The 15,574-nt window shown below is 41.7% G+C and overlaps 1 pseudogene; it reads left to right on the top strand.

Annotated features, from left to right (window-relative positions):
• Nucleotides 1-8,867: 8,867 nt before the first annotated feature.
• On the top strand, nt 8,868-12,763 carry LOC146035731 (AT-rich interactive domain-containing protein 3B pseudogene; annotated as a pseudogene).
• The last annotated feature ends 2,811 nt before the right edge of the window (nt 12,764-15,574 follow it).

Here is a 15,574-nt window from a genome sequence, read left to right on the forward strand (position 1 = left end):
CTCTATTTTTAATATGTCCATTAGGACAGTACAGGTCGAGTATCCCGTATCCGAATATCCGTTATCCGAATTATTCTGAAAACCAGACATTCCAGAAAGTGAAAAAAATTATTTTTTTTGCTAAAAACTCACTGGGGACATTTGTAATAGCATCACTGGGGACATGATATGTAACTGGCACTATATATGTGCAAGACAATGATTGCTTGGCATTCAAATTCAGTGCTGAGATAGTACACACATTTTGTTTCACGTTTTGAAACCTTGTTTTTTGAACAAATAAAATATATTTGTGTGTATTTTATGTGGTAATAAAATATATTTGTGTGTATATTATGTGTTTATACAACATAAATGCAAGATACTTCAAAATACATCATTGAAATATAAAAATATTCCGAAATACGGAATAATCCGTTATCCAAAATTCTCCTGGTCCGAGCATTTTGGATAAGGGATACTCAACCTGTATAACTTAATCTACCAGAGGGGCACAACGAACACTGACCATGAGAGAGACCAAAATCAGGAGAAAAAGTATTCTGGTCTGGTATAAAAAAATATTATCGGTCATGATCCCGACAGTCATCGGCCCAATGTCGGGATCCCCACTGCCCGGACTCAGACAGTGGGGAGGATTGCAACAAAGCCTCACAATAAACTCCTGAGGCACCAGTAAACCTCTGTTTGAAGGAGAATTGTGGGGCCCTAGGGCAGCTGCCTAGTAAGCCCATGCGTTAAGATTGCCCTGCAATTGCCCAGACTGAAACACTTTGAATATATATATTTTTTTTTTTTACATGCTCACTGTGGGCTCCTCTTTGCAAGAAGGAGAGCAGGAGGTCATGTGATTTACAGTGCTAAGTGTTCTGGTCATCGCAGTGGTTGTCACTTCAGTTTTTTTTTTTTTTTTTAAGGGGGGAGTGCGGCACAAAATTACTTTCTTGACCCGGGCAACAGGAATCCTAGATTTGGCCCTGCCTAAGTGGAATGATTAAGAGGGTGCAGTATCTGTATCTTTTGCCAGAAACTTTCTCCTGGGGTACAGCCATGCGTTTGATGTGCTAGGTAAAGAGTATCTGTATGTATGTATGTATGTATGTATGTATGTATGTATGTATGTATGTAATGTGACAGATTATGCAGATGAGTTCACATGTACACCTGCAATAGTCCCATAACCTGATCATAAGACAGACCATCTCCAGCTGTATTTTGTGGCCTCTTTGGCACTACCAACATTTTTGGCCAAACTCTGCTACAGTTGTTCTTCTGTCTATGGATCCTAAACATTTATTTATCTTACGGCACATATTGTGCTGCATACACCATCCGTTGCAGAGGCAAGGAAATATATATATAACGGAGATCCCTGACCTCTTCCCACCCCCTAAAAAACAGCGTCACGCCTCCTTTTTCACAAACAGAGGCCATCACCACCCCCTGTGGGTGATTGACAGTCTGCTGCCGTCCTGTTTCCGATGTCCCAGGACACATTTACGCACGCGCAGAACAGGTCTTGCACATATGCACAGTACCAAACAACAGCACCTAAATGACCCCCAGTGATAGCATTACCTAAACTTATTCCTACCTTTAAACCATTACATTAAATTGCAGTTCATCATTTCTCTTTTCATGTGATTCTTGGAACTCTTTTTAAAGCTGCATCATATATGAGCCATCAATGCCCACTGCCCCCTGATGTGTTTGATGGCTCCTTACCTGAGGAGCTTAACACATGTCAAACTCTGTCACCATCTGTCTTCAAATGTAAACTCTTCCCCCTTTACAAGTATTTAAGGCTTTTGAATGGTGACACTTGTTTATGTTTCACATACCCTGCTATTGGAGCATGTCCCTACTATGCAATTATAATGTACACTTTTCTTATCAAGTAATGCAGCTCATGTACTGTATGCCGGTTCCTCGTACTGTATGCTGGTTCCTCATACTGTATTTATAGTTATACTTGCTGTTATCTCTAAGTTGTTACTGTATTTATGATAATGCTGCATACGGTACATTGGGTGTCACAATAAAAGTAACCAGAGTGCAATATATTCATCTTTACAAATAGGTTTGTATTAATAATGAATGTACATTATTCTTTTAAAATAACAGACATTTAATTATTGGCATAGTGCAAATCCAGCTAGCTGGAAGGGTTATCTTTAAAATCTTTAAGATCTAAAAAAGGAAAACTAGCCAACATCCTCAACTGATTGTAATAATAACATTCACTAATCTAAGACATACTCTAATAATACTACAGATACCATCATACACCTAGAGGAATCTTTACTAACGGTCAACTGTCATCGTTTTTTATCGATTAAAATTGAGTTAAATGAATGAATATACCCACACACACGGCCGTATGCCATAGGGTGTAACTCATACTTGACCACCCTCCCAGAGGCTCATGATTTTTTGGGTTGACCCCGGAAGAGTAGGCAGCCCGTCGGTATCCTGCCTCTATCTCTATCCAAGCAGAGGCAGAGGTCACAGTGTTAGCAGTTGTGCGAGTGCTGTCTGCGGGTGGGTTTGTTTGTGCAATAGTGTTCGGCATATGTGTAAGGGGCATTATGTGTGTCATGTATAAATGCATTAATAATGTGTGACATAAGTGCCCAAAATGTAAACTCTCTTCTGGTACCTTCTACCATATGATTTGGGAATGTCCAATGGTGCAGGACTTCTGGGGTAAAGTCATTCAATCCTTGATGGTTTTAGGAATCAATAGAGAGATTCTAACAGTTAAATGCTGCCTGTTGAGTATTTTTTCTAGTCAGAGGATAAGTAGGTATACTAAGGCTCTTATTGTCAACATCTGTGCTTTAGCCAAAGTAACAATCGCCAGAACCTGGCTGGCAAATACAGGTCCGGAGACCGAGAAGTGGAAAGCATTAGTAGAGTACACAAGATCACATGAAAAATACATATATGTGCACAGAAACACCGTCAGTAAATTTGAGAGAATATGGGGTGTGTGGGGTAACAGGGACTAGTGCCCGATAAGTATTAGAGCACTGTATATTTACAAGAGAGGGACAATATAATATAATATAGCACATTTGTATTTAGATGATAATACAAGGTAATAAAGTAAATTATAAGACATAAAGATAGAGAGATATTTATTATGGTAATTATGGATAAAATATCAAAAGCACTAATATGGAAGTATAAAGGATGGGTAAAATATATATATATATTGCACTACACAGTAGAGTAGACACCCCCCTTCCTTTTTTTTTGGGGGGGGGGGGGGGTTATTACACTTCTCTATCAAGAAGGCAAGTTAAGACAGTGTTAACAGAGCTAAGAACGGTGTAAGAAACGGCTACTGTACAATGTTGACTATATGCAGATGGAGATCTAATGGGAGTCAATCTATATATCCACGGCAGCATCCTTTCTAAGCCATAATAATTTTGGGAAGAATTATAAGTAGGGAGAGGTAGGCAGGATAAATACGGATGGTAGGCTAAGCTGGATTTGTGTTTGGTATGTTTTTGTTAATGTGTTGTCATAGTCATGAAGGGTGGTAACAAGCGAACCACGCTTGATTTTTGTGTGATAATCATTGACCTAGGGTCAATCTGGGGTGGTAACGCTCAATGCAATGTAATTTTTTATGGCTATGTTATGTAATTTGTGTGTCTTGTGAATGTTTGTTTTTTCTATGCAATTGAAAATTTAATAAAAATTATTTTAAAAAAATAAATAAAAATAATGTGTGACATATGTGTAACAGGCATTATGTGTGTCATGTGTATAAGGGCATTAATAATGTGCAACATATGTGTAATGGGCATTATGTGTGTCATGTGTATAAGGGCATTAATAATGTGCAACATATGTGTAAGGGGCATTATGTGTATGAAGGACATTAATAAAGGTTGAAATAATGTGTTCGGGGCATTATGGTTATAAGGACATTAATAATGTGTGTCATGTGTAAGGGGCATTACTGTGTGGTATTATCAGGGGTGCATAGAGAAAGGGGTAGGGGGTACAAATTACCTAGGCCAAAGTCTGATGGAAGGGCCCAGTGGGGGCCCCAGGCCCCCTACCTTTAAGTGACAGCAGCAGCTGCAGCTCTTCTACTCTGCCCAGCACAGACTGCTTTGTGCTGGGTTGCAGTGTGGCCATGGAGGTGCTTAATATACAATATTTTCTCAGGATTTTTTTCTAAGGGTATAATGTGAATAATGTGAGGAGTAATGTACAGTGGTACTACTGTGTGATGTAACGTGAATAAGGGACAACATTGCATGATATAATGTGAATAAAGTTGCACTACTGTGTGGCATAATTTGAATTGGGGGTACTATTGTGTGGCCATGCCCCTTCCCAGCAAGAACACACCCCTGTTTGGGCTGCACACCGAATGGGTGCGCCGTTTCTCTTTAAAATATTGCGGGTAGGAGCACCAAAATGATGACTGCTATGATGAGAGTTGATGGTGCTGGGAAAGGGGAGCAGGGTCAGAGGCGGAACTAGTGGCGGTGCTAGGGGGCACCAGCCAAAATCTTGCCTAGAGCGTCATTTAGGCTAGGGCCGGCTCTGGCAGGCAGAAATGTACAGTATGTTACTCAAAAGCAATCACGGGTGTAGCATGTGGGTGGCGGGGTTAAATAACTGGATCACCTCATGCGGACTCATTAATTGTGGGATTCACCAATGTTAAGGATAGTCCTAATGAAAAGACCATTTAGCCCCGCCCCCTAAAGTGTTCTGCAATGTCTTCTCTTCGTGCTTCTCCCAGGGAGAGGTATGTACGGTGTAACTGAGCCACTCTGAGAGGAGTACGGTGTACTAGAGATGCCGGGCTCTGACTTTTACCACACAGTCATTCAGAGTAAACATAGACAAAGTCACAGATGAAGCACAATGGTAATTGGAAGAAAATGCAGCATCCACTGCATTGAAGATATAGAAATGTTTAACATCAAATTAATCAAAGCAAGATTTCAAAAGCCTCCCAATAGAGGTGGTAGAGGCTTCGACAGGAAAGTAATTAAAATGCATGGGATAGACTAAGGATATCATATAAAAAAATGAAGGCTCAAATAGGGTTTGCGGTAACAATATGGTTAAAAATGGGGCAGACTAGATGGGCCAAATGGTTATTTTCTGCCGTCAAATTTTATGGGCCAAATGTAGCAAAATGTGAATAAAATTAAATGTATGAAATCACACTACAGTATATCGCATGTTTGAAAAGTGTGATTTTGTGTTCATATTCGCAAACATAGTATAGTGCGATATTTGGTTTAAAATGGACATCGCATGTGAATCATCGTGAGATGTTACACCCAGAAATGTGTGGTTATTAGAGAAACCGGATTGCAATTTGTATCGCTAACATGGTACAGCATGAAAAGGCCCACTCTCCATTTTTTTCTCCTTTGATATGGGTCAGGATTTTGGTACAGTGAGAAGGATGCAGAGGAGAGGGAGAGTGAGAGAGAGCAGAGAGAGAGAATGGCCAAGAGGCCAATATCTGTGAGGAGACAGGGGGGGGGGGGGGGGGGGAGATTCTCTAAAGCAGGAATGTGGTAAAAACCCTGTTATCAGGAGTTTTACCGCATTTTGATATGCAGCAGTTTTTGCTGCGGGGGGGTATCGCCAACAAAAGCTGGCGATACCCCATAGAAGCCTATGGGCTTCTTAATGCACCCATGCCGCCCCGAACGGACCCCCGCTGCCTCGCGCCGACCCCCCCCCCTCACCTGTGTCCAGGCAGCACAGCGCTGTGCTGCCTGGACCTGTGACCTCGTCCTCCCTGCACTGTATCCTCTTTCAGGTGCAGGGAGGAGGAGGAGAGCCCACACACGCATGCAGCAGCAGCCCCGGGTAATGGAGGGAGGGGGGAGCCGCCGGGACCCGCAGCACATCACCGGCAAGATCGTAAAGGACAGCTCTTAATGCAAACCATAATTATCGCATATGTTAGAGCATATGCGATAATTAGGTCTGTGGTAACCGGCGATGTGCGGCGAACAGGGGGTGCGGATGTTACAGCATCCAGCCCAGGAGGAGGTGGGGAGCCTGAAAACACAGATATTGAGTGGCAAGAGGAGAATAAATTAGAATAAAAAACATTGCTTTTTACAGTAGACCTACAAGTCCCAGAAAGCCTTCCCCACATGGAGGAACTTGGCGAACCACAAGTCCTAGAATGCGGGGCATTCTTGGGCCCCCTTAGACTTGTAGTTCACCAAGAACAGTACAACTTTGTTATATAAATTTTACACCGATATGCATTACCCTTCCTCGCTCCCAGCGGAGTGAGCCGGGTCCCCCTGCACTGAGAGGGGAGAACCTAGCTGCCCTCCGTGCTGGGGAACACACTCAGCCCTGATTTGCTGTACACATTTCTGTCCAAAAATCACACATGACTAAAACATCGCCCCCTATTAAATCATGCCCTTTTTATGCATAGATGCTCTCAGTAGCAAATGTGCACTTTTTAGTACACTTTGGCCCTTATTCAGATCGGTGCGGCCGGAGCCGCATACGGTGCTCCGGCCGCACCAACCAATCCCCGCCCACAATACGGATCGCCACGGCCGTCCGTACACGGACGGCTGGCGATCCGCATTAAAATGGTGGGGCGTACGCCTCCACCATGGTGGGAGCTGCCCCCTGCATTCGATGGTCGGCGACCATCGAAGGCAGGGCCGCACGCTCCACCAGCTCACGCAAGCTTAGAGCACACGGACAATCGTCCGTGTGAAAGCTTGTATGGGGGCGGGCAGCTGACATCCGGCGATGTCAGATGCCCACCCTGTACCCACGCGTCATAGCCTCATTAGCATGCGTACGCCCCGCGTTTGCATGGGAACGCCCATGAAACGCGGGGCGTATGCATATGCAAATGAGGCTTCGTAGCCCCTCACGCCCCTATCCACCCCCTTTGCGGCGGACAAAATACGTGTACGGCGAATTCGGCTGCACATGCGCAGAGTGCCCTCTGCACATGCGCAGACCGAAAACATCGGCGGAACGGCCGCAAGCGGCCGTTACCGCTTGAACCAGAATAAGGGCCAATGTGCTACTGCAAGCTTAGTATAATCACTTCATAATGATGGTCAGACATGTTAGAAATAGGAGTCATGCTTAGAGCATACTCCTTTCTTTCTGTAGCTACACAACAGAAGAGGAGGCCATCTAAGAAAAATACCAATTAACCATGATGTGCAAACATAAATAATTCTGCATGAATTTATGTACATTGTAATGAGTTGTAAAAAAGTACAATGTTTCCTATATAATGTAAAAGAAAAAAAACACCAACTATTGCAAAAATTAATCAAGTTTATTATTAGTACAACTGACTTTTAGATGTGTCTATATTTGGGCCACTAAATACTTGAGTTATTGTAATATTTTAGAGTATAATGGCTATTAATCATACTCGTAACTGTTTTAAGTTTAAACTGCTGTTAAACACAATGGTTCTCATTATTTTCTAAATTTGTATGCTTATAATATTGTAAACCTTAAGCATGCTTAGGAAGTGGAGAGTCCATTCATGTAATTATGTCTAAACAGCGTATATTGCAATGTTTTTTTTACACCACTACTTACTATTTGTCACATATTCACAGGCTTATCACAACTACTTCCACGGACACAAGTACCACAACAGGACGGTGATGAGCATCACACAATAACTCTGGATCCAGTGAACACATTTTCAAAAAGCACCAGTTAACACAGAAGACATACCTGTGACCCCCTTTACAACACAGCACCCCACCAATCAAACTGGTTTTGCAGTGTAAATGATTGCCGTTTAAAAAAAAACTGGAGATTTCTTACCAAATCTCTCACTTTCTGAATCTCTCATCCTATTAAATCTCACCCTAGGAGTTGCATTGGAGGTCTGTAATCTGAATCAAAGTATTTGGTCTGTGGCAGGTCTTTTGCTGGAATTGTTTTCATAGAAACCCGTTCCCTGCACCCACATATTGTAAACAATTCTACGTCTTAATAGAAGTTGCTGTATGTGAATTTACAGCTTTGTGTTGTTTCATATATGCTTTATAGGGGAATCTTAGAGGGAACAATAGATAAAATAAACATGCAAAATACTATTTTATTTCATGTACTTGAATGCCAGGATTTGTTGGCAATTCTGCATATATTAATAGCTAGTATGGTTAATATTTATCACAATAATGAAGCTGCATTGACTACAGTATTAGACTGTATTTTACAGCAGAGATTATACTGTTTTAACATTTGTAGCAGATTTATATATTCTCTCTTTTCACTTTGTCTGCAGGAGGTTTCATTGTACAGGGTTAGCGAAAAAATAAGTTACCCACTTCAGAGGGCTCTGGAATGCGTTCTACTGCTCCGGATGAGACAACATTTAAACTACAGATGACTCAAATGATGCGCTAGTAATTTGTTAAATAAAAATGTTTATTATATAAATTTTCCAAAAGGCACAAAAATAAATGTTCAATAGGCTTATACATTGTAATGTCTAAAAACATGCACATTTTTTTTTGTATTGTTTGTGTTATAGTGGGGGCATTTTTTTTCTATGGGGACTTTGGGGGTTATTCAGACCTGATCACACGGCTGCAAATTCGCAGCTTGAGTAATTATCAAGCAAAGGCTCATGCGAATGGATCGTAGAATGCATAACCGAGGCCAACTTGCAATAAAATACAGTGTATTTTTTTAATTGCTGGCGCTCGCAAGGTGATTGCCCAGATGCTGGCGTTTATGGGTGTCACTCGGCAGTTTTCTGGGAGTGTCTGGGTAAACGGAGGCGTGTCCGGGCATTTAACAAGAGAAGGGAGACAGGTGCTGACGATAGGCGTGGCGTGCGCCATGACGTCACATCAGTCGCTTCGTTGTGTATCGGGAGGGGCCTAGTGTGTGAGCCTTGGAGGTTGTAGTGAGACGGAAACGTAGGGGGAAGCTGGGGCGGGCGGCGAAGTGGTTACAGGAGAGTGCGGTGCCGAGCGGCCTGTAGGCTGACGGGATGGTGGAGAAGGCCGGCTGCGGGAGAGAGTCGATGCCCTCCTTGATTCAAAGTGGATTAAATACCACCCTTTCGGGCAGTTCTCAGATGCACACCAAGCAAGGCATGAAATTGGAAGCTGTGATGGAGCAACTCCAAAAGCAACAGCAGCAAGCTGCTCGCAGCATGGAGGAACGTGAAAGACAGATTAGGGAAACACAACGGCTCTATGCCCAACAGCTGGCATCACAGCATGGATTGAAATCCATGCCTGGTCCTGCTATTATGTCATCTGCAAAAGCCCGCCCGCCCATGGCACCTCCGCGGAGTGCTAGTGATCCTGATGAAGAAGAAATGGAGGATGACGAAAGTGATGAAGGAGATTCATTTGGAGATGAGGGGGATGATGGGGAAGGCCAAGCATCCATGCTGGCACAGAAGTATCTTCAGGTGCAGAGGGAGCAGCAGGGAATAGTCCCTCCCAATTTGCAAGGGAACCCCAGTCAGCGACACCCAACTGTGAAAGAGGAGCCTAAAGATGAAAACTTTAACCCTTCACCCTCTAAACATCCCAAGCAAAGTTTGGAAGACCACATTAAACCGGAGAACACTTCTTGGAGTGAAGATATGGATGGACGTAGCCGAGAAGCATCAAGGGATTTTGCAAAGCTGTATGAGCTTGACAGTGATCCAAAGCGGAAGGAATTCCTGGACGATCTTTTTGTGTTCATGCAGAAAAAAGGCACCCCAATTAGTCGCATCCCTATAATGGCCAAGCAGTTGTTGGATCTTTACATGCTCTACAAACTTGTGACAGAAAAAGGAGGTCTCGTAGAAGTGATTAATAAGAAAATTTGGAGAGAGATCACAAAAGGGCTGAACCTGCCAACCTCCATTACCAGTGCTGCCTTCACCTTGCACACACAATATATGAAGTACCTTTATCTGTACGAGTGTGAGAAGAAATCGCTCAGCTCTCCAGCAGAGTTGCAAGCTGCTATTGATGGAAACAGACGAGAAGGAAGACGCCCCAGCTATGGAACTTCTTCCTTTAACTATTCACCCTCTCCAGCAGGGCCCAATAATTTCCTAGGAGCTCAGAAACTTCCTGTGCCTATGCTTGGAGTCCAGCCGACTTCTCGTGCTTCACCGGCAACTCCGCTTAAGAAAGGTGATAGTCCCGCAAGTTTGATGCCAAACCGCATGTCTCTAGTTCCTGGCCTTTTGAATGCACAACAGACTACTATGGGGGTGCGGACCTCTCCGATGGAGCAGCTGAAGGAAAGGCTAGAGATAGGCGAGCCCCCAGAGAAGCGTGCTTCAAGGACACTGGGGGAAGAGCAGCAGCGGCTAATGCAGCAAGCTCTCCAACACAATTTGCTGAATATGGCACGGCAGATACCAATGAAACTAAAGATAAATGGGAAGGCACAGGACCGACAGGAGGCTTCACTCAACCTGGGCACTGGCAGCATCAACATGTCCATTGAAATTAATGGTACCATGTACACAGGTGTTCTATATGCTCAGAAGCCTGTTCCTTTAATTGCAGGTTACACTGGCCAAAGTGGGGGTAGCGGCAGCAGCAATACCTCCCAGGCTTCCCAGAGCCCTACTTCCTCCAGGGGAACCCCGGGAGCAGAACCCTCCACCAGCTGGTTCCTCTAAGCACTCATCCTCTGCCACGGGAGAGAGCACAAAGGAGGGTTTAAGCATATTACTACTTAACTCTTTCGCAAGAAAGCGTTACACAACCGTACCTACCTCAGCTTGCAGGAAGACTTCAACTCCGTTTACCTCACCTTAAGGAAAGGTTTCAAAACCGATTTTACCTCATATTCTCTGATGGCATTACACAAATTCACTAATGGTCAGGATGAAGGTCTGGTAAAGTTCCAGTCGTTAACCTGCCTTTGGGCAATCCGCTTTTAGCCTCTATGGTGTTTTGGGAGCATTTGTATGCAGGAGACCTGCATTCGTTCTCTGTTCACTTCCTCCTGTTCAATTAATTTGATCGGCTAATTTCACAGCTGCAGTTTCACCAGGGTCCTTCAAGATGGAGAGCAAGGAAGGAGGATGGGAACAGTCTTTTTACTGCAGTGCAAGGGTCATGAAGACATTTCTGCGAAGCCCAAAATTGCACAGCCCTGTTCCCTGTATCATTTATTCTCCGGTATCTTTCTCCTTCCCCTAGTGACTGTCACACTATCAAAAAATTGCTGAAGACAGATGACTTTTTGTAGGACAATTATCTAAGATGAGGAGTTTTAGCATAGTTCTATCTTGTATTCTGAAGCAACTTTTAAAGTATCCTCTGTCTCTTAGAATGCACGTTTTAATGCCTGTTATCTTCTGATGTGATGTGGTGTTGGTTTGACACTATAGAGCTGCAGTTACATCATGTTCTTTATGTTACTTTTTTATATTTGAAGAATTCTTACTTTATCTATACATGCATTTTGTTCTGTGCAGTTACCAACTGTTTGTCATTGATTGCTGTCATAGTCAATGTTTCTCCTAGTTCTAATCTTTGGGGAAACTACGATTGAGACTGGCACTAAATCCTTGAAAGGTTATTATTTAGCAGAGATCTGCTCTGAGCCACCTTGCTAGATGAGGCTGTGCCTTTAAATGTGTATAACAAACCCCCTGAGAGAGAGAGATGGAATTATTGGCCATGATGACATACAGGGCATGTTTGTTTTTTGAGGGGGAACAGAGAATTAATGAAGATTCTAATGTGGCCAGGTCAAAATTTTACTGTTATCGTACCTAAGAAATCTCTGCCTACTCGACTGGTTGTTGAATGCAACTCTATCGTTCTCCCTAAATATGAAGTTTTTGAAACGGTCAAACTATACTCAAACATGCGTGACATGTAGAAAACCATTTCATGATCTGCTTTAACTGGTTTAAAAGATTTGGAACATTATTTCCCAAGAGGAGATTCATTTACATTTACCCTAGTGTCTTAATGGTCCCACACTCAGGAATCCTATACCAGTTCTATTTATAAACGTCTTTTTTTATTTAACATTTTTAGATTAATAAAGTGCAGATCTATGCTGTTTTAACCAATATCAATAATATACAATGCAAGAATTTAAACAATGTAGATAAATTAATTTACCGAGAGATGTTAAAAAAAAAAAAGGCTTAAAAAATGTTTTGTTTTTTTTTTAGTTTTTATTTTTAATGTGAAAGATATATTTGCTAGATTTCCAAAATATGGGTCTGAATATGTGTATGATCCACTGGCGGTTTTAGATTGAAGTGAGTATTATGTTGATCAAGCCGCATCTATACACTGCATGTGTAAAAAGGCCTAAGTGGTCCCAGAATGCACTGTGGTGGCTTTCTGATGGCACATCCTCACAGACTTCATCTTTTATGACAATCCTGGTGCCTGACGAGGTACCTTGCATCTTCAATCATCGTTGTGAACATTTTACTTGATTTATTTTTGTGTTTTATTAACCTACTAATGGATTTAAAAAAAAAAGTTAAACATTGAAAGGGTGAAGGGGCATGGAATGATTTGGAAAGGTTTGTTAAAGGGGCATGGAAAGTATATTTTCAAATTGGTCATGGTAAGGGATTCCTCATGCATTAAACCTTCCCATGCGGATTTCTTTGGAAATGTATTTATAAATGGCAGCTCTAATGCAAATTCTGTCTATGTTGAGTGAGGCATTAAATTCTAAGATGTGCCACCAGACGTCTGTGATATCTGGCTACTCCCATTACTGCATACCATGGTAAGGTGTCTGCGTTGGCTTTCCTGCATACCTCTATAGATTGCTCAGGAAATGAGTGCAGATACTCTTCACAGTAGTTATGGAGGCACAGCACATAGAATGGAATAGTTGTTTGAGAGTTCAATTTTCTTTCACCTTCCATACATTTTTATGTCCCTTTCCAGATTATTTCTACCTTTATCCATTCAAAGCTAACTTGAAAGGGTGTATGTTACATTCAAGTTTATTGGTGATGGATTTAACCCAAAGATATTACATGAAGGCCTCCCAGTTGTTGGGTCTGTTGTCTACACTAACCATATATTAGTCATTGCTTGTCCCTGTTTTCATATGAAAATCCCATATGTAGTGAGTTACCTTTTAGTATCTGTTGCTCAACACTTGACAGGAATATTTTCCTTTTTCGTCTTGAGATCGATTGCTCCATCATTTTAGCTATTCCAGATCAGGTACAACAATTTCCTTTTTCTGCTGCTAATTCTAGGAATGTAAAATAGTGAGACACCAGCAGATTTTATTTAGTTATTTGGAGAGATCTATTTTTTTCCTGGATTCTGGAATATACAGATTTTGACTTTAAAAAATGTTTTTGTTCTTTTTTGTTTTCCTGTTTAAAAATACTTGAAGCACCAGTTGCTCAACAGGTAAATTTTACTGAGCCCAGTCAGGGGAAATCTTTAACCTCTATTAACTATGAAGTGACTGAAAATTCCTTAATATAGGGCTATGTTTGCAACCTACTGTATATGATGTTTTCAAGGATCACACAAATAATGGCTATTGTCTTATTTAATGCTAGTCTGTGAAGAAAATGTGCGTTTTGTGTGAAACATTCTGAGCAACTGGTGCTTTTATTTACATACCTCATATACCATCTTCTCCATCACAGATAAGACACTGAATTTATAATAAAAGCTGTTTGAATCTGTAGTGAGGCCTACTCAGATACATTTAAAAATATATATTTTTTAACATCTGATAGGCCAGACTTGGAAACCTAGATCATTACCTCAATAAAAGTTTTATTCTATTTTTAAATTGTTTTAAATATTTCAGCCTTTCAAGTGCCAGTGGTTGAGAAGTGAGAAGTCACTCTGGCTTTGAAAAGGATTACTATATATTTTTTTTTTTTGTAATATTTGTGTGGTCTTGTGTAATTTTTTTTTTCTGTGTGTATATTTTTTATTGTTGAACCAAAGAACCTCGGGGATAGGGGGAGGGGGGGGTGTAAGTGTTTTTAATCACTATTTTCAGCCTTAGAAGTAAAGTCTGAATTCCAGGCACGCACTGGGTGGGAGAACGGGAGGGAGGGTGGGAAAAGACTGTTTTCGGAATAAGGGTAAGGAAAATATGCCGCTGGTACAAAGATAACATTTGTTCAGGAAATTTATAATGATTTTTTGCAGTAAAGTCACTATTAAAAGAGAGAAAAGGTAAAAAAAAAAAAAAAAAAAAAAGAGAAGGGAGACAAAGAAACTCTTGTTTTGGCGGGCACTATTTCACAAAATAAATAAACTTCTTTATACAAATCGAGTAAAAATCACCAAAAAAAACATTGTTCAGACAAACCAGTATAAATACAAAATCTAATTTCTAAATTCTGTGATAGATCTACAGTATATCATTGTCCCAGCACAGTGTAATTCAGTGTAATCTGCGGAGTGCAGTATGATTTTTCAACGGATGGTCAAAATACCGACAAGGTCAATATACCGACATTTATTATGCCGACATGTTCAATTGCCAAAATGCCAATATCTAAAATGTCAACGGTAAATTGACTGCTGCCTACCCTCATTATTCATAAGATTCACACATTTTATATTGCCAGCAGAATGAAAATGTCCAAATTTGATATATGGCTGATTGCACACAATCCAAATGCAATGTGTGTGTGTTTGTGTGTGTCAGCAAGACAATCTTCAATCGCATCTGTGCCAATCAAATTGTATGACATAGATACCCAGTATGTATTCATATACAGTAGGAGAAGTAAGATACCATTGACTCCTAAATGCCTAAATACAACAGAGCATACAAGTAATTGTAACAATCTGACATATTACATACAAGACAAAGCAGTGTGTCTTAAGCCCCATACACACTTGCCAATGCCCCCCGCTACTGATGTTGGCAGAGTCTGGGATCCACACCGGGGGGGGGGGGGGGATAGGAGCAGGCATCAAAAATCCCTCCTTGTCTGGCCTTTTGTTTCATCAGGCTTAGCAGGTCCTGGGCTACGCATTACAAATTAGAAATTTTCACTGGCTTTTCGAAGCCTTGCACAGTGCAGGATTTCACTCTGGCTGGGCGGTGACTACCTGGTAGCAGGGCTCTACAAATTAGCAGACATGCGATCATTTCTGAATAACCCCTTCTTCAACTGAGGCACTACTGTGGGGGCATATTATTACCTGATTTATTTTGTAAGAGCTGGTGATCGCATCAAACCACTGCTGCAAAGGGAGTGTTTTTGGATGAACCACCTGAATACTGTAGCACCATTTGGACCTAGTGAAGGTCTATCATTCAATAGGTATTTGTGAGCCTATGTTGGTGTGTTATAAAGGGGTCTAAACACGGGGGCGATTTCAGGGGTTTTTCTAAGTGATCTGATTTCATTTGACTAAATCGCTTAGAAAATGCCCCACATTGCTCCGTGTGTAGGGGCCATAGTGATAGCACACTGGCCCTGACAGATCGCTCAGCAAACATCGATGACACATCGCTGAGCATTCTAACATGACTCAGATCGCTCAGCAAAATCTCCCTGTGTGTAGGCCCCATATCACTGCTACAGTAAGTACGTTTTATTTATTTA

This window comes from Crinia signifera, chromosome 9 (assembly GCF_055691185.1).
Source record: "Crinia signifera chromosome 9, ASM5569118v1, whole genome shotgun sequence".
Classification (NCBI taxonomy): Eukaryota; Metazoa; Chordata; class Amphibia; order Anura; family Myobatrachidae; genus Crinia; species Crinia signifera.